This window comes from Lineus longissimus, chromosome 12, assembly GCF_910592395.1.
Source record: "Lineus longissimus chromosome 12, tnLinLong1.2, whole genome shotgun sequence".
Taxonomy (NCBI): Eukaryota; Metazoa; Nemertea; class Pilidiophora; order Heteronemertea; family Lineidae; genus Lineus; species Lineus longissimus.
Window position 1 is genome coordinate 9,802,567 of NC_088319.1, and position 24,159 is coordinate 9,826,725.

At 42.6% G+C, this 24,159-nt stretch overlaps 1 protein-coding gene and 1 long non-coding RNA gene across 2 annotated transcripts in view; both read left to right on the forward strand.

The window, feature by feature from the left end:
• The first annotated feature begins 4,663 nt into the window (after positions 1-4,663).
• Positions 4,664-5,660, forward strand: LOC135496735 (uncharacterized). Its single transcript, XR_010448715.1, has 3 exons — positions 4,664-4,729; positions 5,030-5,095; positions 5,500-5,660. It is a non-coding gene; the product is annotated as an uncharacterized LOC135496735 (long non-coding RNA).
• Positions 5,661-6,439: 779 nt separating this feature from the next.
• Positions 6,440-24,159, forward strand: part of LOC135496730 (11-beta-hydroxysteroid dehydrogenase 1-like) — a 206,655-nt gene continuing 188,935 nt past the window's right edge. Inside the window, exon 1 of the mRNA XM_064786206.1 lies at positions 6,440-6,603. The gene's annotated coding sequence lies outside the window, so the exon portion shown is untranslated. The remainder of the gene's footprint in view (positions 6,604-24,159) is intronic.

Sequence of the window (24,159 nt, forward strand, 5' to 3'; positions counted from 1 at the left end):
TCGCGCAAGTAGAAGTTCTTTACCTATTAGTTCTTCACTTATTAGTCTCAACGTCTCGCGCAAAGCCAGACGTTTTCCATTACGATTTCACTACGATGTTTCACAAGAAGGAGCAGTGCGCGAGATATGCTAATGAGCAGACTTCCCTCGCTTGAGTTTCTGAAGAATGTTCCATATCGCGCTAAGCTCATCACTGCTGATTATGACAGGCGTGCAACGGTAGGTATCTGCTCCCCAACTTCCACCCTAATACCGCCCATACGGTACAATAAGTTACCATTTGATGGGAATGGGACAATGCCCTCACTGTGTATGGAGTCATAGGGATAAGAAGACATTATTCATTAGTGTTGGTACAAGTGATTTTGCCTAAAAAGCATGCGCATTCAAAAAACAAAATATGCAATGTATCACGTGCATGACCATGACGACGTGCAGAAAGTGCACTGGCCAGTGCATACCCTATGGCTATGTGCTAGTAAACATGGTAAACATGAACAACGTCATTATTCATCGGCTGTTCATTTTACTCCGAGCTTTTTCTGAAACATATAGCCATGATGATTAGGCCTACCATGTACCATGACCAATAACAGCACTAGATCATGTAGATGTCAACAAGTTCACATGAACCGTTTAGCCTGCATGGCGCATGTGGCGCATGCGTCTAAACCAAAGCCCCAAAATCACTTGTTTTGGTCTATTTCACTTGTGTTTACAACTGTTCAATGGATTTATAGTTGAATGCGATCAAACTACGTCTTTTCAATCGTGGATTGTAAATTTAACCCCATGGGCCTAGGGAAGGCCCTATAACAATACTTTCGACACCGTGCTCACTGCTGATTCTAAAATGCACCACCTAGTCAAAACAGGACATATGTTCTTCTAGGAATAGATCTCTTTCCAATATTTCGTCATTCCACTATCGTCATCACCTCATGATACTTTCATTGACATTACAGGCACACATCCACAGAGCACTCTTCAAATCATCTACACAGTGGTTATCCAACTAGGATTATAAAGGTAATTTCTTAGCCCCGCACAGTGGGTTTCACTCTTGATAAAGGGGCACTATTGCTAGCAGCTAGGTAGGCAGGATAAAGTTAGACGAAGTAGCCGATAGGGGTCTCTTACCCCTCAAAGTCCGTCACAACTATTCAAGCTTGTACAAGGAATACATGCAGCGCTGACTCTAACAAGACCCAATGGGAATGTCGCACAGTCATCTGTCAAAAACAAGACCTATGTTGTAGTATGATCTCTTGCCAATATTTAATAATTGCACTATCGTCATCACCTCATCATACTTCATTGACATTACAGGCACAAATTGACATAGACCTGACCACTGTTGCAATCAACGACACAGTCGCTATCCAAGTAGCATTATAGAGGTAATTATCATTATCATACCTCATTAGCATGTGAATCAATCGCGTCGCGTCCTTTGCGATCACGGCAAAGCCTCATGGAATAATGTCTTTCACCGTTGAATAATTTTTCATATTCCATGCCTACAACCTCAATTTCTTCATTATTCCATGGCTAGAAGTTCAATACTAATATAATATCCAATATAAAGTTACAAGAAGTAGTCAATAGGGGTCTCTCACCTCTCACTGTATGTCCATACTATTCACGCTTGTACGAGGAATACATTCAATGCTGAATCTAACAACACCCAGTGCCCTTACTCTGTATATTAGTCACTGGAAGATGGCCCATTTCACTCCTTGCTTCTACTTCACCTATAGTCTCATTGCAAACGCCTCACTTCTATGATATCACATTCACTTTCAGCTGTCATGCAACGCAACAACTGTGCTATCTGCCATCGCACATCAACGAAGAAGTGCAGCCGCCCACATTCCACCTCACGTCTGTCCCACCAGCTGCAATCCTTGAGGACGCCCCACTGTACCACGATTTCACTACGATGTTTGACATGAAGGAGCAGTGCGCGAGATAGGCTAATGAGCAGACTTCCCTCGCTTGAGTTTCAGAAGAATGTTCCATATCGCGCTAAGCTGACCACTGCTGACCATGACAGGCGTGCATTGGACTGGTACAGGTTGGAAGTGAACATTGAATATGCTGGTGGTGACGCTTTCTGATGAGAAGTTGGTCGTGACTGATGCAGTATCCTTGGACTTGTCCACACCATCGTTCAATCATTGCTCTCTGAGCTGCCTTGATTCTGTACTTACCCAAATACTAAGACCAAATGCCTGTTGACTGTGCTTTAAGAGAGACTGGCGCCATGCCTAGAGATATGACTGACCCCTATTGGCAAATTTGTATGACTTTATCTTGCCTACCTAGCTGCTGCCTATAGTCTCCCTTTAACTGCGGAACACTTCAAAGTCGATAAAATGCCATGTTCCACCTTTTAATGTGTTCAGACCGCCATTTTCAAAATAATCAAGTCAGGACACTGCCTTCTTGTCTCATAATAAATTTTGCTTTCCTCAATAATAACATTTCTTCTTCTTCAATGCTTTCATCATTCCAAACTTCTCCTCCTCTGACTTTTACAGGGGTACAGTCATGGCAATCAAAACCCAAATACTGAGACCAAATGCCTGTTGACTGTGCTTTAAGAGAGACTGGCGCCATGCCTAGTCTCTCTTAAAGCACAGTCAACAGACACCAACCCCCTCAGACTCAGAAACCACAAACGCCCAACCCTTCCTGCTACCTTAATACTTCTGGATTACAGCGGCCGCCTCAGCGCCATCACGCGGGGCCTAATGGTATCAGGCTAAGTAGCTTCGCGCGATATGTACCATTCTGGGAAAACTCAATGAGGAAGTATGCTCATTAGCATGATGTATTCTTAGCTCCAGCTCGAGGTAATCTTGCGCAGGGTTGGGCCCAGATACATTCTGGTGGAAAACGTCTAGTACAAAGAACGCCTGGCTTGTGCCAGACTAATAAGTGAAGAAGGCCTGGCTGCGCGAGACTACTGTAATTAAAATGACCATTGCAGAGACTCTGTGGTACGTAGGCATATACTTTTTACAATTAAACATGCTCTCAAAAGACGATAAGGAATGATTATTTAATATGAAAAGTCAAGGACTTAGTAGTGCGCCCCCCTTTATTTGTTCGTTCCAGTCATGGCAAATTGGTTCAATGATGCTTCCCAGACCGTAGACCTCATATTCCCACAAAAATTTACAACAATGAAACGCACCTTGGAGGCTGACGGTAGTGCCCTTGTTGATTGGTTTACTACAAATCAGATGCAAGCAAATCCAGGGAAGTTTCAGGGTCTTGCGGTGGGTAAAAAAACTCATACCAAGAAACCTACTTTCAGCATCCAGGGTGCAGAAATCGAATGTACGGACGAGACCAAGCTGCTTGGAGTAACTCTTGACGCTAGGGCCCAACGCGCCGCGTAGCGGCAAAAAAGCGAAGCTGGCGAAACATTTATAACGGGTCACCGTCACTTATTATTGGACTTATAGCGCATTTACGGGGTTGCAACTATTTTGCTTTATAGTGTCACCAGGAAAGAAAAGCATGCGACCTAACGCCGATCTATTTGTATAAAGTGATAATTGGAAGGTATATAGTAGGAAATATCAATAAAATAATCATTCCATGTCGTCTTTTGAGGGCATTTTTGATTGTAAAAAATATATGTGTACGTCATCGTAGTCTCTGCAATGATAATTTTATCAGAGCAGTCTCGCGCAAGTAGAAGTTCTTTACCTATTAGTTCTTCACTTATTAGTCTCAACGTCTGGCGCAAAGCCAGACGTTTTCCATTACGATTTCACTACGATGTTTCACAAGAAGGAGCAGTGCGCGAGATATGCTAATGAGCAGACTTCCCTCGCTTGAGTTTCTGAAGAATGTTCCATATCGCGCTAAGCTCATCACTGCTGATTATGACAGGCGTGCAACGGTAGGTATCTGCTCCCCAACTTCCACCCTAATACCGCCCATACGGTACAATAAGTTACCATTTGATGGGAATGGGACAATGCCCTCACTGTGTATGGAGTCATAGGGATAAGAAGACATTATTCATTAGTGTTGGTACAAGTGATTTTGCCTAAAAAGCATGCGCATTCAAAAAACAAAATATGCAATGTATCACGTACATGACCATGACGACGTGCAGAAAGTGCACTGGCCAGTGCATACCCTATGGCTATGTGCTAGTAAACATGGTAAACATGAACAACGTCATTATTCATCGGCTGTTCATTTTACTCCGAGCTTTTTCTGAAACATATAGCCATGATGATTAGGCCTACCATGTACCATGACCAATAACAGCACTAGATCATGTAGATGTCAACAAGTTCACATGAACCGTTTAGCCCGCATGGCGCATGTGGCGCATGCGTCTAAACCAAAGCCCCAAAATCACTTGTTTTGGTCTATTTCACTTGTGTTTACAACTGTTCAATGGATTTATAGTTGAATGCGATCAAACTACGTCTTTTCAATCGTGGATTGTAAATTTAACCCCATGGGCCTAGGGAAGGCCCTATAACAATACTTTCGACACCGTGCTCACTGCTGATTCTAAAATGCACCACCTAGTCAAAACAGGACATATGTTCTTCTAGGAATAGATCTCTTTCCAATATTTCGTCATTCCACTATCGTCATCACCTCATAATTCCTTTATTGACATTACAGGCACACATCCACAGAGCACTCTTCAAATCATCTACACAGTGGTTATCCAACTAGGATTATAAAGGTAATTTCTTAGCCCCGCACAGTGGGTTTCACTCTTGATAAAGGGGCACTATTGCTAGCAGCTAGGTAGGCAGGATAAAGTTAGACGAAGTAGCCGATAGGGGTCTCTTACCCCTCAAAGTCCGTCACAACTATTCAAGCTTGTACAAGGAATACATGCAGCGCTGACTCTAACAAGACCCAATGGGAATGTCGCACAGTCATCTGTCAAAAACAAGACCTATGTTGTAGTATGATCTCTTGCCAATATTTAATAATTGCACTATCGTCATCACCTCATCATACTTCATTGACATTACAGGCACACATTGACATCGACCACTGTTGCAATCAACGACACAGTCGCTATCCAAGTAGCATTATAGAGGTAATTATCATTTTCATACCTCATTAGCATGTGAACCAATCGCGTCGCGTCCTTTGCGATCACGGCAAAGCCTCATGGAATAATGTCTTTCACCGTTGAATAATTTTTCATATTCCATGCCTACAACTTCAATTTCTTCATATTCCATGGCTAGAAGTTCAATACTCATATAATATCCAAGATAAAGTTACAAGAAGTAGTCAATAGGGGTCTCTCACCTCTCCTGTATGTCCACACTATTCACGCTTGTACGAGGAATACATTCAATGCTGAATCTAACAACACCCAGTGCCCTTACTCTGTATATTAGTCACTGGAAGATGGCCCATTTCACTCCTTGCTTCTACTTCACCTATAGTCTCATTGCAAACGCCTCAGTTCTATGATATCACATTCACTTTCAGCTGTCATGCAACGCAACAACTGTGCTATCTGCCATCGCACATCAACGAAGAAGTGCAGCCGCCCACATTCCACCTCACGTCTGTCCGACCAGCTGCAATCCTCGAGGACGCCCCACTGTACCACGATTTCACTACGATGTTTCACAAGAAGGAGCAGTGCGCGAGATAGACTAATGAGCAGACTTCCCTCGCTTGAGTTTCGGAAGAATGTTCCATATCGCGCTAAGCTGACCACTGCTGACCATGACAGGCGTGCATTGGACTGGTACAGGTTGGAACTGAACATTGAATATGCTGGTGGTGACGCTTTCTGATGAGAAGTTGGTCGTGACTGATGCAGTATCCTTGGACTTGTCAACAGCATCGTTCAATCATTGCTCTCTGAGCTGCCTTGATTCTGTACTTACCCAAATACTAAGACCAAATGCCTGTTGACTGTGCTTTAAGAGAGACTGGCGCCATGCCTAGAGATATGACTGACCCCTATTGGCAAATTTGTATGACTTTATCTTGCCTACCTAGCTGCTGCCTATAGTCTCCCTTTAACTGCAGAACACTTCAAAGTCGATAAAATGCCATGTTCCACCTTTTAATGTGTTCAGACCGCCATTTTCAAAATAATCAAATCAGGACACTGCCTTCTAGTCTCATAATAAATTTTGCTTTCCTCAATAATAACATTTCTTCTTCTTCAATGCTTTCATCATTCCAAACTTCTCCTCCTCTGACTTTTACAGGGGTACAGTCATGGCAATCAAAACCCAAATACTGAGACCAAATGCCTGTTGACTGTGCTTTAAGAGAGACTGGCGCCATGCCTAGTCTCTCTTAAAGCACAGTCAACAGACACCAACCCCCTCAGACTCAGAAACCACAAACGCCCAACCCTTCCTGCTACCTTAATACTTCTGGACGCTAGGGCCCAACGCGCCGCGTAGCGGCAAAAAAGCGAAGCTGGCGAAACATTTATAACGGGTCACCGTCACTTATTATTGGACTTATAGCGCATTTACGGGGTTGCAACTATTTTGCTTTATAGTGTCACCAGGAAAGAAAAGCATGCGACCTAACGCCGATCTATTTGTATAAAGTGATAATTGGAAGGTATATAGTAGGAAATATCAATAAAATAATCATTCCATGTCGTCTTTTGAGGGCATTTTTGATTCTAAAAAATATATGTGTACGTCACCGTAGTCTCTGCAATGATAATTTTATCAGAGCAGTCTCGCGCAAGTAGAAGTTCTTTACCTATTAGTTCTTCACTTATTAGTCTCAACGTCTGGCGCAAAGCCAGACGTTTTCCATTACGATTTCACTACGATGTTTCACAAGAAGGAGCAGTGCGCGAGATATGCTAATGAGCAGACTTCCCTCGCTTGAGTTTCTGAAGAATGTTCCATATCGCGCTAAGCTCATCACTACTGATATTGACAGGCGTGCAACGGTAGGTATCTGCTCTCCAACTTCCACCCTAATACGGTACAATAAGTTACCATTTGATGGGAATGGGACAATGCCCTCACTGTGTATGGAGTCATAGGGATAAGAAGACATTATTCATTAGTGTTGGTACAAGTGATTTTGCCCAAAAAGCATGCGCATTCAAAAAACAAAATATGCAAGGTTACGGTATCACGTACATGACCATGACGACGTGCAGAAAGTGCACTGGCCAGGGCATACCCTATGGCTATGTACTAGTAAACATGGTAAACATGAACAACATCATTATTCATCGGCAGTTCATTTTACTTCGAGCTTTTCCTGAAACATATAGCCATGATGATTAGGCCTACCATGTACCATGACCAATAACAGCACTAGATCATGTACATGTCAACAAGTTCACATGAACCGTATAATCCCGCATGGCGCATGTGGGGCATGCATCTAAACCAAAGCCCCAAAATCACTTGTTTTGGTCTATTTCACTTGTGTTTCCCCCGTCTCCCGGTCCATAATACATTTACAGTTTACAATCCCCGATCATGGCCCAACAAAAGGTCATCGGTTGACTAAAGGAACACAACTGTTCAATGGATTTATAGTTGAATGCGATCAAACTACGTCTTTTTAATCGCGGATTGTAAATTTAACCCCATGGGCCTAGGGAAGGCCCTATAACAATACTTTCGACACAGTTATTATCTCCGCTGCCTCCACCATGTTACACACAGTGCTCACTGCTGATTCTAAAATGCGCCACCTAGTCAAAACACATGCTAATGAGGTATGATAATGATAATATATGGACTTCTAGGAATAGATCTCTTTCCAATATTTCGTCATTCCAATATCGTCATCACCTCATCATACTTTCATTGACATTACAGGCACACATCCACAGAGCACTCTTCAAATCATCTACACAGTGGTTATCCAACTAGGATTATAAAGGTAATTTCTTAGCCCCACACAGTGGGTTTCAGTCTTGATAAAGGGGCACTATTGCTAGCAGCTAGGTAGGCAAGATAAAGTTAGACGAAGTAGCCGATAGGGGTCTCTCACCCCTCAAAGTCCGTCACAACTATTCAAGCTTGTACAAGGAATACATGCAGCGCTGACTCTAACAAGACCCAATGGGAATGTCGCACAGTCATCTGTCAAAAACAAGACCTATGTTGCAGTATGATCTCTTGCCAATATTTAATAATTGCACTATCGTCATCACCTCATCATACTTCATTGACATTACAGGTACACATTGACATAGACCACTGTTGCAGTCAACGACACAGTCGCTATCCAAGTAGCATTATAGAGGTAATTATCATTATCATACCTCATTAGCATGTGAACCAATCACGTCGCGTCCTTTGCGATCACGGCAAAGCCTCATGGAATAATGTCTTTCACCGTTGAATAATTTTTCATATTCCATGCCTACAACTTCAATTTCTTCATATTCCATGGCTAGAAGTTCAATACTAATATAATATCCAAGATAAAGTTACAAGAAGTAGTCAATAGGGGTCTCTCACCTCTCACTGTATGTCCACACTATTCACGCTTGTACGAGGGCCCTTACTCTGTATATTAGTCACTGGAAGATGGCCCATTTCATTCCTTGCTTCTACATCACCTATAGTCTCATTGCAAACGCCTCAGTTCTATGATATCACATTCACTTTCAGCTGTCATACAACGCAACAACTGTGCTATCTGCCATCGCACATCAACGAAGAAGTGCAGCCGCCCACATTCCACCTCACGTCTGTCCGACCAGCTGCAATCCTCGAGGAGGCCCCACTGTACCACGATTTCACTACGATGTTTGACAAGAAGGAGCAGTGCGCGAGATAGGCAAATGAGCAGACTTCCCTCGCTTGAGTTTCGGAAGAATGTTCCATATCGCGCTAAGCTGACCACTGCTGACCATGACAGGCGTGCATTGGACTGGTACAGGTTGGAACTGAACATTGAATATGCTGGTGGTGACGCTTTCTGATGAGAAGTTGGTCGTGACTGATGCAGTATCCTTGGACTTGTCCACAGCATCGTTCAATCATTGCTCTCTGTGCTGCCTTGATTCTGTACTTACCCAAATACTAAGACCAAATGCCTGTTGACTGTGCTTTAAGAGAGACTGGCGCCATGCCTAGAGATATGACTGACCCCTATTGGCAAATTTGTATGACTTTATCTTGCCTACCTAGCTGCTGCCTATAGTCTCCCTTTAACTGCGGAGCACTTCAAAGTCGATAAAATGCCATGTTCCACCTTTTAATGTGTTCAGACCGCCATTTTCAAAATAATCAAGTCAGGACACTGCCTTCTAGTCTCATAATAAATTTTGCTTTCCTCAATAATAACATTTCTTCTTCTTAAATGCTTTCATCATTCCAAACTTCTCCTCCTCTGACTTTTACAGGGGTACAGTCATGGCAGTCAAAACCCAAATACTGAGACCAAATGCCTGTTGACTGTGCTTTAAGAGAGACTGGCGCCATGCCTAGTCTCTCTTAAAGCACAGTCAACAGACACCAACCCCTTCAGACTCAGAAACCACAAACGCCCAACCCTTCCTGCTACCTTAATACTTCTGGATTACAAACTAAATTTCGATGTTCATATTGCTATCATGGCCAAGAAAATTGGTCGCCAGATCAATGTTTTAAAACGTATAGGTCAGTACCTTCCGATCAGTTGCCGTAAAACTATCTATCAATGTTTCATCCAGTCAAATTTCAATTTTTGCCCAATCATCTGGCATTTTTGTAGTGTATCTAACAAAAAAAAATGGAAAGATTAAATTATAGGGCCCTTAAACTTGTGTATAAAGATCATACTAGCTCATACGAGTCACTTCTCGCAGAGGACGCTTCGGTCTCCCTACATCTACGCAGACAGAGAACTATTGCTGAAGAAGTGTATAAAATCCTAGAAAAACAAAGACCCTCCTACTTGTTGAACCTCATAAAAGAAAAAGAAATCTCGCACAACCTTCGTAGCAATAATGTGCAGATCAATCATTTTAACAGTATATCATATGGTAAAAAAAGTTTTATATATGAAGCCTCACGGATTTGGAATGACCTGCCAAACCATATCCGTGAGGCCAATAATCTTACCATTTTTCGTAAACTTTTATTAACTTGGAAGGGTGATAAATGTAAATGTGCTATGTGCGCTTTTTAAACTGTGTTTGTACTATTGCCTTTTAGAGACATAACCCTGTAGGGCTATTGTTTTACTATTTGTAAATTAATCTTGTGATAACTCTGTATTATTTATTCTTTTGTTATTTTAATCATGTTAGATATCGGTTGAAGAGCCCACCACAGCTCACGTTTTTTATGTATTCCCATACCGATGAAAAATAAAGTTTATCTTATCTTATCTTATTAGGGTAGGGTAAATAACTTTTTTTTTTCGAAACAGGTTTTTTCTGAGGCGAAATTTATTGCTGAGTAAGAATCCGTTAAATTTTTTTACATCTTATGATTTTTTGGGTCAGTACAGAGGCCATTTTTGAAAATAACGGCCAAATTCACATTTTTTTAAATCATAATTTGCTCTTGTATATAGATATCCCCTTTAACCTGTTTTTTGGGGGGCTACTTGCTTCAATGAAGCAGTTGAACAGGTCATAACAGTAATGCACAGTATCTAAAAGTCAATGAAATTTTAGGAGGTTCACTAAAAGTATCTATTTTACAGCTTGGATGCAAAAAAAACCGAACGGCTGACATGGCTGAAGAAATCCACTCTTTTTGTACAGTTCATAAAATTATCAAGTCAAACTATTTTTAACAAGTGAAAATTGATTTAAGCAGCGCATCAACGCCATCTCGTAGTTCATTTTCAGGACGAATCGCATTCCGGATTGATGTTTTGAGTTCTTCTTTCGTAAAGTTCTCGAATTTGAATTTCCCGTCCAACCTTTTCACACGCCGCTTTTGACGAATGTCTGGAGCTATTGTTGCTCGTAAGTAGGAAACTTCTAGCAGTAACTGTTTTTCATTGAGTTTGTCCAATGAATCCAAATCAGCAATGGTCATTGGACCACCATGTGCCTTACACTTCGCCAAGATGTCCATTGTTTTCTCTCGCTTCTTCTTCTTAAGTTCTTCCCTCTTTTGCAGGTCTAGAACTTTTGATTGTTTTACAGTAGCCAGAAAGTCATTCTCCATTTTTTGCACCATTTTCACCTCATCAGAAGTTCTAGCCCACTTCCATTCCATTTTCCTCTCGTCTACACTCTTGTCTTGGAAGTTTGAGTCCATGAGATAGGCATTTGTTGCCACTATGTTCTTCTGTGATATTCTTTGTACCGACGTAGTTCCTCCACACACCCTCAATCGATTGTCCAACTTTGCGAATTCACTTTCACAGCCTAGGTTTGTTAGAGGGGCGTGAACCATTTTTGCGGCTGTTGCATCATCGTCTGGTTCACCCTGCTGCTTGAAGAACTTCATGGCCCCCAATTGTCTTTCCAAAGTATCCAAGATCTCATCGATCACAGCACCTACCAAACGACCTTTACCAGTGTTTAGGTCACAATGATCTTTCTTCTGTTGTAGTTCTTCAGTTTTCTGCTTGAAGAAGTCCCTTCCCCATGCCATCCTCCAGAATACTCAGCGGCTTTGTGATCAATTCCCAACAGCCTCATAATTGGAAAAATGACCAGCTCTCCAATTTCATTGTAAACCTCTGAGCACAGTAGGAACCACTCGTTCTGAATGTATGTACTCACAGCCAACACAAGTTTGTTTGCGTTGATATCCACCACTGAATCAAAAAAGTCAATTACGGATTGCCTCCTTGCCATGAACTCCTTGGCAATCTCCGCAATGCGTCCAAAACGATTAGCCGTGAATCCTTTGAACCCAGCATTTTCAATTCCATTTACTTCCATCCAAGACTTGTATTCATTGAACAGTGACACGGAATGACTCGCATGGCTCGGTGACAATAACTTGGATATCGCAATTTGTGCTAGAGTATGAACTGAGGTAGATGGTGATAGAAATGCCTTCTGACCCGCAGATACATCCAAGAGCTTCTGTACACCTATCTTACTTTCTGTGTCCCGAAACACTTTGTCAACCGCATGATCAATGCCTAGGATAATATGAGCACAGCACTTCAAGACTTTCTCTTCTTCTACCCCTAGCCCTTCTAGTAACTTGCCACAATCCCCAGCTCTATCTGTCATCCAAAAATCCACTGCTGATTTCAGTTCTTCAACCTCCACACCTGCCAGAACAGCCAAGCATTTCAGCTTCAACTCATAACCAGCTGCACCATCTTCCCCGCTGTGGCTCACGTTTTCCAGATATCCTGTAGTAAGTGTCCTCCTCTCAATGTTGGGACCAGAGACTGTAATGTGATCTGCCTTTACATCGTACAATCTATGCCCTGCGGCTTTTGTCGTGTCATCCAGTCCAACGGTAACAACATCGTCATCACCCTTATTCACAAGATAATCAGCAGCCATTTTTAGGTTAAGATATGCAGCATCTTCAAGATACTTATTGATGCAACAATTAGATGGGAAAACATTTGATAGATCTCTAGCAGAACGTCGCTGCTTCTCATCTCTATCTGTCCCACGCACGTCGTCATCATCAATCAACTCGGACTCACTTTCGGAATCAGACAGGTCTGCTGACTTCAACCAGTTCTGACCAAAGATAATGTTTGCAGTTTTGATGATTATACCAATGACGTCCTCGCGACTAACCTTGTGATCAGCAAGGCACTGGACTGTACACCTGATTATTTTCTCGTCAATACACTTCCTGCTGGTTCGTACTGGAATCTCTGGAAAAACACGGTTCTGATGCTTCGGTATCGCTGATGTGGAAGCTCCTCTAGAACGTGTAACAGGCCTTGCTGAATGTTGATGCACTGTCTTGACTTTGTCTTCACATAGTGCATCAAAATCAGGATCAACGTCACTGTCAGTGTCCTTTAATGTCAAACTGAATTGTAGTTTTCGAGAAAGTTCTTCTTCTTCCTTATGCTGCTGCATGTCAGTTCGCTTTCTCTCCTCTGCTGCTGTCCTGTCCTTATTCCGATTCCTTTGTTTTTCCCACGCACGGGAGGTTGTGGATACGTTACAAGTTGCAGTGTAAGATCCATGGCAATTATCTGAATAGAATTGTTCATCCTCGGTTGTCATCTTTACCCCATAGGTCGATTCCATTTTGTTCTGATACACTTTATCTTTCGTTCGTATGTCATACGCATTAGCAGTCATTCTGTCATTGAAATCATCAACCTTTTTATTCCAGTTCTCAGTCTTGTTGTAGTTCACGTTTCTGTACTTCTTCAAGAGAACCTGGAAATCACCGTAGTCCTCCTTTATCTTCTTAGCCACATTCTTTTCAGAGAGTGGATACACATTTTTCGGGATCCAGTCGTCAATCAGCTCTCTGGCGACCTTGTTGCTTGCATCTACTTGTGAAATCACAGTGCGACCAGATTTCACAGTGCACAAATACAACATTCTTCCAATGACATGCTGTCCATTCTGTAGCCTTGATTTACTGTGAAATTCATCGATCTCCCTGTATTCGGTCCCTTTCAGTTCATGAGCGATTGAATCTTTTCGTGTTCTTAACGCTTTCGATTTGGCTGCCATGGTGGTCTACTTCTGAAAAACAGATATATTTCTAGCTATTCTAATGCGGTGATCATTCGAGGAAATTATATGGGCCTATAGTAATCAGCGATGTTCTAACGGGGCAGGAATAGAAACATCACGCACATGGCACTGCGTTGTAACAATGCATCACTGACAATGACGGTTAATTCATTTGTAGTAGTTTTTGGATGACGCCTAAGGAACACCTCTCCTTCAGAGCTTAATAATATGGCATGAAAATCGGCACTGCTCTATCAGCTGAAACGTGAAAATTCTGTTCACTTACTTGAAGAGCTTTTACAAATTCCAATCACAATATAGGTAGAAAGTTGTGGAAATGTGTAATTACGCTTTTCATCTACCATGCAGGATTCATTGAATCTATGTTGGGTTAATGCTGGAGTAGAATCAGTTCCCAAAGCCCCAATGGTCTCACTGTTATTTTATCAATTTTTTTCTGAGATCTATTTACAGCTAGCAATGAAGATTAATTTGCATAATAGATGGAGACATATTCAAATTGTCACCACTGAATACATACCACTATTTTTTCTCATATCAAAGCCAACGCATGTGTGAACTTTGAGAACGGGACCAGTTGGTGAGTTGGGATCTGAGAGGCTGCCTAGCCTAGTATTAACTCAATAACTGCAACTTGGGGCAGGGTGTCCTACGTCTACTAGTAGGCCCTAAGTAATTAATAAGCATTAGTTTTTTGCTTGCAAAATACCCTGCAATGGATATATGTTCATCATGTATGACAAATATGGCTATTTCCATTAAAAAAAAAGTTTTTTCTGTCAAAATTATAATGAAATCGACCAAACACACAGTTTCTACCAAAAGCATCCATTCAATCATGCTTTCTAGGCCAAAATTGGATTCCTTGACCCCAAAAACATAGGAATAGATATACAACATGCCATACTTTTACATTAATTTATGAAACGCAATAATAAGTCAGCAATTTGAACGCCATTTTTCAAAAATGGCGGCTGTACTGACCCAGAACGTAATTTCAGGTAAAAATGCTTTTCAGATTCAGAATCAGCACTAAATTTCGCCTTGAGAACAACTTGTTGACAAGCGATTATTTAAAAAAAGTATGTATTTACCCTACCCTAATCTTATCTTATCTAGTTTGTTCGTTGTCCGCTAGGAAGCAGAAATTCGGTCATTCATGGAACTCAAGCCAATTTGCTCGCGCAATCGGCGATTAGATTATGATTATGATTTTGCTTGTGAAACGCTGCTAAATACATATGATTTTTCTAGTTATGTTGGCATTTTGGAACGACTTTAGAATTCCCGATCGGAAGTATAGGTCTAAGGGGCGAATGAATACCGAATAATGAACAAGTAGCCTAACCCTAACCCTAACCCTTTAAACCGATTCACAACTTATATAGTGCGGAGGAACATCCGATCGGTAATTCTAAAGTTTAGCCGGCATTTTATATCGGGGGTGGTTCAAAAATTTTAATTGATTTGATAATTGAATAATTAGGGCCTACAGCCAACCAACGGCAATCAAATATGCGACTCCGAGGGAGCTACCTGGTGACGAGTGTGCGAGATGGTTGGTGACGAGAATAATAACTACCCCGCAAAATCGGCGCCATTTTGAAATCAAAAGTGCGACAGGTATATGGATTGGATTGACCAAATAAGGAAAATATTTCCCCACGTGTATAGCTTAAGCGCCCCGTCCTAGCGGGGGGGGGGCATAATATGTAAAGCCAAGGACTTAGTGAGCCCCCCTTAAGGTCGGTCGAGCACCCCCGAACCCCCTACGATAGCGTAACGTTTTTACCCAGTACAATTGAAGGGAAACCCCTCCAAACCCCCCCCCCCGTGTTGGGACCATCCATAGTTCCTTTCGACACATTTTTGTTTTGGTAAGGTAATACATTGTGATTGTCCTTATTCATACGCGGCCAACCCCTAACCGTAGTTCCTAAAATCATTGATTTCTCGGTCCTCACAGTATGTCAGTGTTGATTTAGCAGTTGTTTTGGTAAAGACATGTTTTATTGGAGTTTCTGAAACCTAGAGCGCTACTCAATAGGCGACTAACAAGAAACTACGCATTTACTGTTGTTGCCGACGTTTGTGTACACTGAACTTGGGATGTGCGTCGGCCACGTTTTGAAAAGCCGTCCAGTGCCAGTTGGTGCGTTTTTCGCTGATTTGTGCAAAATTCAAAATATCTCAAAAGTTCAATGGTTGACCCTCGATTTTTTTTATTGTTGTGTAGCGTAAGCAACTGTCTTTTATGGGGGAATGGGCACTGTAAGAATTATTCAGAAAGAAATGTATCATATTTGGGGGTTTTCGTGATTGTCCGGCCCAATTGGCAATATTGCCATTTGGGATGGTGAACAGAGCTAGCAGCAAATGCGACGCTTATGATTTATTTAAAGAAATAAAATGCCCGATTTAACATCCTGCAGAATCACGGGAATCGGGCGTTTCAGTGATATACGACACAAATGGGTTGTCCTCATGCATTCACTTTGGAAACGCGTTTTAAAATAGATGTTACGTCCTGTTAATGGGACACGTCGTCATCGCGTACATTTGGGAAAAACTCCCTAACGAGACCGGAGCAGACGGCAGAAAGTAGTTAATTATTGGCCGCTAGGGTGCAGAATGTTGCTCACCCGAGTTTTTCACGCAACTATAGCTAAATAGAGCTAGTTCTAGTTTGTGATTCATTTTGATACTTCAGATTTGGGCAGTAGTCCAATATAACTTAGTCGTCAGTGTGGCTTTAAGCAGGAAAAACGTATGTGTTTTTCTTAAAGTGCCTTTTTTGGACGGGTGTGTGCGATTGTTTTGTTTATGTCACGTGACCTCGACCATGTCGACACAAAATTGAAATAAACCTCCCTTTTCTGTCATTATTTAGGACGGATATTTCCCTGATAAAAATATTAATATAATTGGCAAATTTCTTAGGCATATGTAGCGAATTCCCATGAAGATTTAAATTAATTTCAACTAATGGGATAGCAACCACCGGAAGAGCGCGGAGAAATCGGTAAAGTTTACGGAGTTAATTCAGCGCCATTTTGAAAAACAAAAAAAATGGATGGTAGCCTATGCAAATTTCTCTCGTCATTTCTCGGCATTACTCTCGCACACGCGTGTATCTTAAGAGCCCCGCCTAAGAAGGGGGGCTTATTAATATTTCCTGAACTATATGCCTTCTAATTATCAGTTTACATAAATAGATTGGCGTTATTCGCGTGCTTTTCTTTCCTCGTGACAATAAACAGCAAAATAGTTACAACCCCATAATCGCGCTATAAGTCCATAATGAGATCACGGTGGCCCGTTATAAATGTTCGCCAGCTTCGCTATTTTGCCGCTACGCGGCGCGTTGGGTCCTTGTGTCCAGTCGCGCGGCACAAGTCTTTATTTAGACTACATGTAGCTGAACGTGGTAAAATAACAAAATTGGTGATTACTTATTATGCAACTCTCATTGGCTATAACATACTGTAAAACAGAAAGATTTCGCTTGCAGGTTATTTTCGCGAGTAGGTCACGTTCGCGAAAATATCATTATTTATATTATTATATATATGCTCTAATCTCCCACTTACCTGTCCCATTTCCAAACCCTATCGCAAGTGACTAAGTCCGAATATTGCTAATTTTGGTTGGGGCAGAGCTCAATTTATGGAACAGCCTGGAGTAGTGACATGACAATGGACACTGTAAGGCTTTACGACAATCTTGCCTAGTCACGTAGTCGTTTACGTGTACTGCGGCTGGGCGACCGGGGCAATTAGGGTCACGGTTTCGTAACAGCTCAAGATCACTGTGGCGATTCGTTCACCATTTAACACACTGTATTTACACAATGGGAGCTACTACAACCGATCAATTGCCCAATGGAATAAGGGTGATTATAGAAGAGTCCTGGCTATTCTGCAGTTAAGCAGTGAAGTGGTCTAGGAACACCCACAAGGAGTCTTTAAACTGTGATCGGGCCTGATTGTTGATTTCATTTCCTGTAGTTAAAAAGAGTGGCCTCGTCTTTGACATGGAAGGGTAAAGTCACTAGATTGGAACTGGGACGAAAGAACAGGGTGATCTACTGCCTGATAATGGGCATTAAAGAAAAAATTGAACAGAAGATTAACATTCTGATAAGGTTTTATTCATCATGAAAGTCAACATCAGCGTCATCAGGGTCAAACTCAAGCTCATCATTAACCTCTTCAAGTTCCCCATCTGCTGGATGCGGGATCACTGGGTCGTCATTCCCGTCCGGAAGAAGTCCACTTAGTCTCCACCCACTGACTATCACTTGGAATGCCACTCTTTCCCAGGCGAGACTGATCATACGTACTACTTCCTGGCGGGAAATCTGATCACAGTGTCCATCATCTTCGGTGTGTCCAATCTTCCAGGCTTTCCACACCAATCTGAGATGACATTTTAAACTGCGATTTACAGTTAAGTCCAAAGGTTGCAAAATTGAAGTGCATCGTCCAGGAATGAACGAATCCTGTCCATTTTGCCGCGGAATTTCCTCCGTAAACAGATGATGTCTATGGGCAGGGTAGCGATCCAAGATGAGGAGAAAGGTTGCTCCGGCAATAAATGGCACAACAATGGCTTGCAACCATTCGATCAATGACTGATGTCTTGCCCAGCCATTCGGAGTACCTGTAACCTAAGATTAAAACGTTTCGTTTAGAAATAAAGAATAAATCGGTGCAATTCATGAAAATGTATGACTCATTCTCCGATTGTATTGTTGCTCAGCCAGCTGATAGCTTTGGGAAATGGTTTTAAAGATCAACGTACTGCAATGATTCTAAAAATAAAACAGGATTCGTAAAAAGACCATTAAACACGAGGAGCAGGCAGATCATAGAGCTAGCTCCATTAGCAGTTGAAGATGATATGGTCATCTAACAGCTAATAAACCAGGATTAGTTAATGAAAAGGTTTACTTACTCGCACGTTCTGGGGAGCATGGGCTCGCAGTTCTGCAATAACTTCGCCTTCAGCATCCAAGCCCCTAAAGTTGACCTCAGCTGGTAGTTTTCGTCCATCGCTGGAGACGGCCAAGGTTACCGTGCATCCAATCTTCCCGTTCCCTCTTGAGGATCTGATGTCGATCGAATGTGATCCTGTTGTAGCCATTGTGGTTTTCGGCACCATGTCAAAGTTGACAAATGTTTCATCCATGTTGATGATCACATGGAAATTTCCATTTTGGATGATTTGAGACGTTTCCTTACGATAGACGGCCGCTATTTCCATAGCGTTGTCGGGGAGGGTTCGCGTGTCCTTATTCTTTCTTCGATGGCTTATTCTTTTTCTGAAAGGAAAAGGAGACCACTTTTAGCTTTGAAAAACGTAGCTTACTCCCCCATTACTGTCCATTTCTTGGTCATTGGGCCCATTATTCCATTATGGCAGAACAAAAGTTGTGAGAGAACCCAACCCAAGTGAGATACCAATTTACGAAATGGCTTCGTTGTTTTTACCTTTCTTTGAATCGGGTCAGCCAGTGATCTGACGCTCGGAAATCCTGATTGCGAGGCCTTTGCGCTCTCGTCTGCTGCCTTTGTTCCTCCGTCAGATTAGTCCACCATTGTCTGTATTCTCTGGCTGCTTGTGACTGGAGATCGATCCCGGATACTGGAATTCCATGCTGGCGGCGTTGAATAAACCAGTCGTTGAGCTGATTTTCCATGTCTGCCCAAAACGCTGAAAAGGACAAACGGTAGGCCTATCAAGCAGACGGTGAAGGGATGAATCGGAGGGGGAGAAGAGTAGAGTATGCCTGAAATCTAAGAAGAGTCCCTGAATAATGTCGAACTATGGATAAAACCTCATTTCACAGTGAAAGCCTGAACTCACTGTCGCGCTTTTGCGCCGCGTTTTCACCGAGGCGCGGAAATCAATTGTTATTCATTAGGTGAACAAAGGATTCCCCGCCCGGCGGTGAAAATGCGGCGGAAAAACGCGTCAGTGAGTACAGGCCTTAATCTTATGGGCCTACTTCACTTAAAATTGTACATCTTTCGTAAATTCCTGACAAAAATGAGTTACCTTGTTCATCATTGCCATGCTGCCGAATCCTCCGCCGTCTCCTCTCAATTTGGGTGCACCTGTCGCGGCGTTCCGACATCTCTTCATACTGGTCTAGCCATCTTGAGAATGTCCTTGGATGGATGCGGTGATGTACGGCAAAAGAATGACAAGACCGGGCATGCGCAATGCCCATCGCATGGTGCAGCCTAAAAGTATCCACGTAGTCCAAACGCTGATTCAAGCTGTAGCCATGAAGATGTCTCTTTTCTTGGCCTTCGTTAGCCGCACCATTATTACCTCCGTCGTCACCACCATCACCATGCCCACCATTACCGCCACCATCACCGTCGTCACCGTTATCCATCGAATTCACGACCCAAAATCCAATGGCAAAGCAAAAAATCCAAAACAAACGCATCTCGTCGATTAACAAATCGAACCTCTGACAAAAACATCAATGAGTACACAAGAACTGTCCAACTTCTCTTATACTGTTTTGGAGAATACGTAATTGTTATGTCACTGAGGTCATCCGTAACCTCACCCGATTAGGCCTAGTGTAATTCTTTGCCAGGCTCTGGGGTGTGACAAGGAAGTCGACAGAACAATTATAATATTGATCCAGGGCATTCTGTTTCCGACCATACCCCACCCCATTTTATTGGACTTAGGATTTTCTGATGATTTTCCGGGTTCAGGAATGGGACAGGTAAGTGGGAGATTAGAGTATATACTGGTCAATGTCTTCTATATAATTCTGTAAACTTTTATTTTTGTTAAATGTTCTTCTATGACTATGTCCCATAACTGTTGGTTAGAGTGTAATAAACTCCGTATTCCGTAATATGACTGACGACTGAACATGTAAACCGAGAAAAAAGCCGGCGGCGGTTTTTCAATTCATCGATGGCGCCATATTCATAATAATCCGGCACTGAGGCTCTCCGCAATTCAAATTCAATATACATGTAAAATGCTAATATCAGTCACAAGTGTATAACGCTCATACATGTATAAAGTATGATACACGGGATACATTGGATACACTGTCTCACAACAGAAGAATCGATCCGCAGCTCACTGCTGACACGCGAGGACGGCAACCAATACATACGGGCTCTACCTGACGCAAGGACCCAACGCGCCGCGTAACGACAAAATAGCAAAGCTGGCGAAACATTTATAACGGGTCACCGTGGCCTTATTATGGACTTATAGCGCGATTGTGGGGTTGTAACTATTTTGCTGTATATTGTCACGAGGGAAGAAAGTACGCGACCAAATGCCGACCTATTTATGTAAAGTGATAATTAGAAGGTATATAGTTAAGGAAATGTTAATAAAAAATCATTCCATATCGTCTTTTCAGAGCATTTTTAATTGTAAAAAATATATGCCTACGTCACAGAGTCTCTGCAATGGTTATTTTTATCACAGTAGTCTCGCACCGCCAGAAGTTCTTCACTTATTAGTCTGGCGCGTGCCAGACCTTCTTTGTACGAGACGTTTTCCAGAACGATGTATGTGGGCAGAAGCAACACTGCGCAAGATTACCTCGAGCAGAGGCTAATATTAGATCATGCTAATGAGCATACCTTCCTCATTGAGTTTTCCCAGAATGGTCCGTATCGCGCGAAGCACGGGACGGCATGGTTCTTCTTTTAAGTATATGCCTACGTCACAGAGTCTCTGCAATGGTTATTTTTATCACAGTAGTCTCGCGCCGCCAGAAGTTCTTCACTTATTAGTCTGGTGCATGCCAGACCTTCTTTGTACGAGACGTTTCCAGCACGATGTATGTGAGCAGAAGCAACACTGCGCAAGATTACCTCGAGCAGGGGCTAATATTAGATTATGCTAATGAGCATACTTCCTCATTGAGTTTTCCCAGAGTGGTTCATATCGCGCGTAGCTTGGGACGGCATGGTTCTTCTATCAAGTAGATGCCTACGTCACAGAGTTTCTGTAATGGTCATGTTTATCACAGTAATCTCGCGCAGCCAGACCTTCTTCACTTATTAGTCTGGCGCAAGCCAGGCGTTCTTTGTACCAGACGTTTTCCACCACAATGTATCTGGCCCGAAGAAATAATGCGCATGTTTACCTCGAGCTGGAGCTAAGAATAGATTATGCTAATGGGCATACTTCCTCATTGAGTTTTCCCAGAATGGTGCACATTGCGCGAAGCTACTTAGCCTAATACCATTAGGCCCCGCGTGGTGGCGCTGAGGCGGCCGCTGTAATCAAGAGAGTGAGTGGTGGAGTCCCTCTAGAAGCTACCTAGTCATAACAAAGGACGGACCTAACCAAAATTACTTACATTTTCGCATTGCTACAATGAAAGACCTAATACTGAAACCACATGCCTGTTGGCTGTGCTTTAAGAGAGACTATAGGACAGTCAACATAAACCACTACGCTCTCACACTCAGAAACCACAAACGCCCACCCCTTCCTGCTACCTTGATACTTCTGGATTAGCATTCAAAACGGCTGGACCCTGGATACTCGTGTAGGTCATATCGAATCATATCGCGCGTCACCGCCAGAATCTGGCAGTGACCTATGACCCGGACACTACGTGTCGGCAGTGTTTTAACATGACCAAAAACCGTCTGTAGCCGACCAAATAATTGTAAAATTGACCGATTACCTCAGGATGTATACAGATTAAAGCCTTATACTCAAATACGAAAGTAAATTATCAAAATGGATTTTGAAATAATATGTTAACAGTGCTCGCGCGATTGGGATTTGTAACACGTGCTTCGTCGGATTTGTAACAGGTGCTTCGCCGGAGTGGCCGACTAAATGACGCTATTATTTTGCAGAGGCAATTAAAGAGGTTGAATAGCGCCTCCAATAGCAAGCAACAGCGCCACCCGTAGCAGAAATAAGCACTGCTTAGTGACGTCATGGTTTCCATATACGGCATCTCATTTGCATATTTTTACAACCTTATTTACTACGAGTTATAAATATGCCAGTAGCACGTGTATCATGCCGGGCGGCGCTGTCAGGTGTTTCCACTATGGGTTACATAATCGGCTACAAAGAGGCCAGTGTTCTAGTAAATGAAGTTAGCAATGATAGCGAAAGAATGTTAGTGTATGTTACGCAGTCAATAGCGATAGTAGTGAGTTGGAGAGAGGAGAAAATGGAAAATGGAGAGAATAGTAGTATGGATTTCGAGTCGCCGGTGGATTCTGGGCCGGTGGAGAGTGAGGTCCCTGATCCGAACAGTACAGAAGAAATGGAGCAGCATATTATCCAAGACTTGTTTGACAACCATGACGACTCAAGATATTTGCCAGAATTGCCGGCAATGAACATGAGTGAAGAGGAGATGGGGCCATTCCAGCCAAGTGACCTGTCACTGCTCATGGCGAATGTCGGAGCCTCTAGAGACGCTGGTCTCGTCAGTACGCCAACGGCATTGAGGTGTTCCCCAAGGGTGGTGCTGACGCCAAGACGTGAGACTAACACCGGCGCGGTGACAGCTGTAGCAGATGGAGCCACGCCACTAACATTTTTCAAGCATCCGAATGGTACCTTACAGATCCGCAAGGGGCGCGTTACCGAAAATGTTGCAAAAATCAATAACGTGATCGTAAATATTGTCATATTTTTCAAGATGAGAGTATGTAAATGATACGCAAACGGTAAACCAATGAAAGGCCAGTATCTATTGAACCTTACAAGTAATTTGGGGGCCTTGAAACTCCTTATATTTATCAATGAAACCTTATTCCCGCCTAAGGTTTTGACCGGGCCGTCCAAAACTCCCCATTTTTTGACGGGCCCTTCCCTTTAATTTGTTATGGCCGGGTCTATTTGGCAAGCCGCTCGCCGAACAGGCATCTTTTTTTGTCCTGTTTGGAGAGCCGCTTGCCAAACAGCACTAAAAAGCCACCCTGTTCGGCAAGCCGGGCTTGCCAAACAGGGCAAAAATACTACCCTCTTTGGCGAGCCGGAGAGGTTACAACATATTGGCCAATCAGAGAGCAGTGACGTCATATTCGAATTTATATGCGCATATTTGACAATGGCCGACTTCCCGCTCTCGATTCAATTTCTGTTACTAAACTCGGGTTTTGGTCAATAATCCATGAAGAAGCATGTACATGTACATGACTATGGATCTACAAAAAAAGTCATAAACGTGATTTAACTGATAAGCATGTTAAATGCATTAGTGTGCATTTCTAAAGGCGTTTCACTGTAACTCCAGTGTTGCTGACCGTGTTGCCACGAATGATAATGAGCTCCTGGATGGTTGAATATGCATGAGTTCGGCTCTCCATCTAGGGCAGAAAAAAGGCGCTGTTTGGTGAGCCGGTGTAAAATCAAAAAGTGTCCCCCCTAGAAAAAGTGTCCGGGCCTATTGTATTCTGACAGATTATGGCATATGGTTCTATAGAGGCAATGACCGTTAATAGCTCAGCGCATAATAGAATCCTTTGTTCCCGGACATTTTATCCTAGGCCATTTTAAACTTCTAC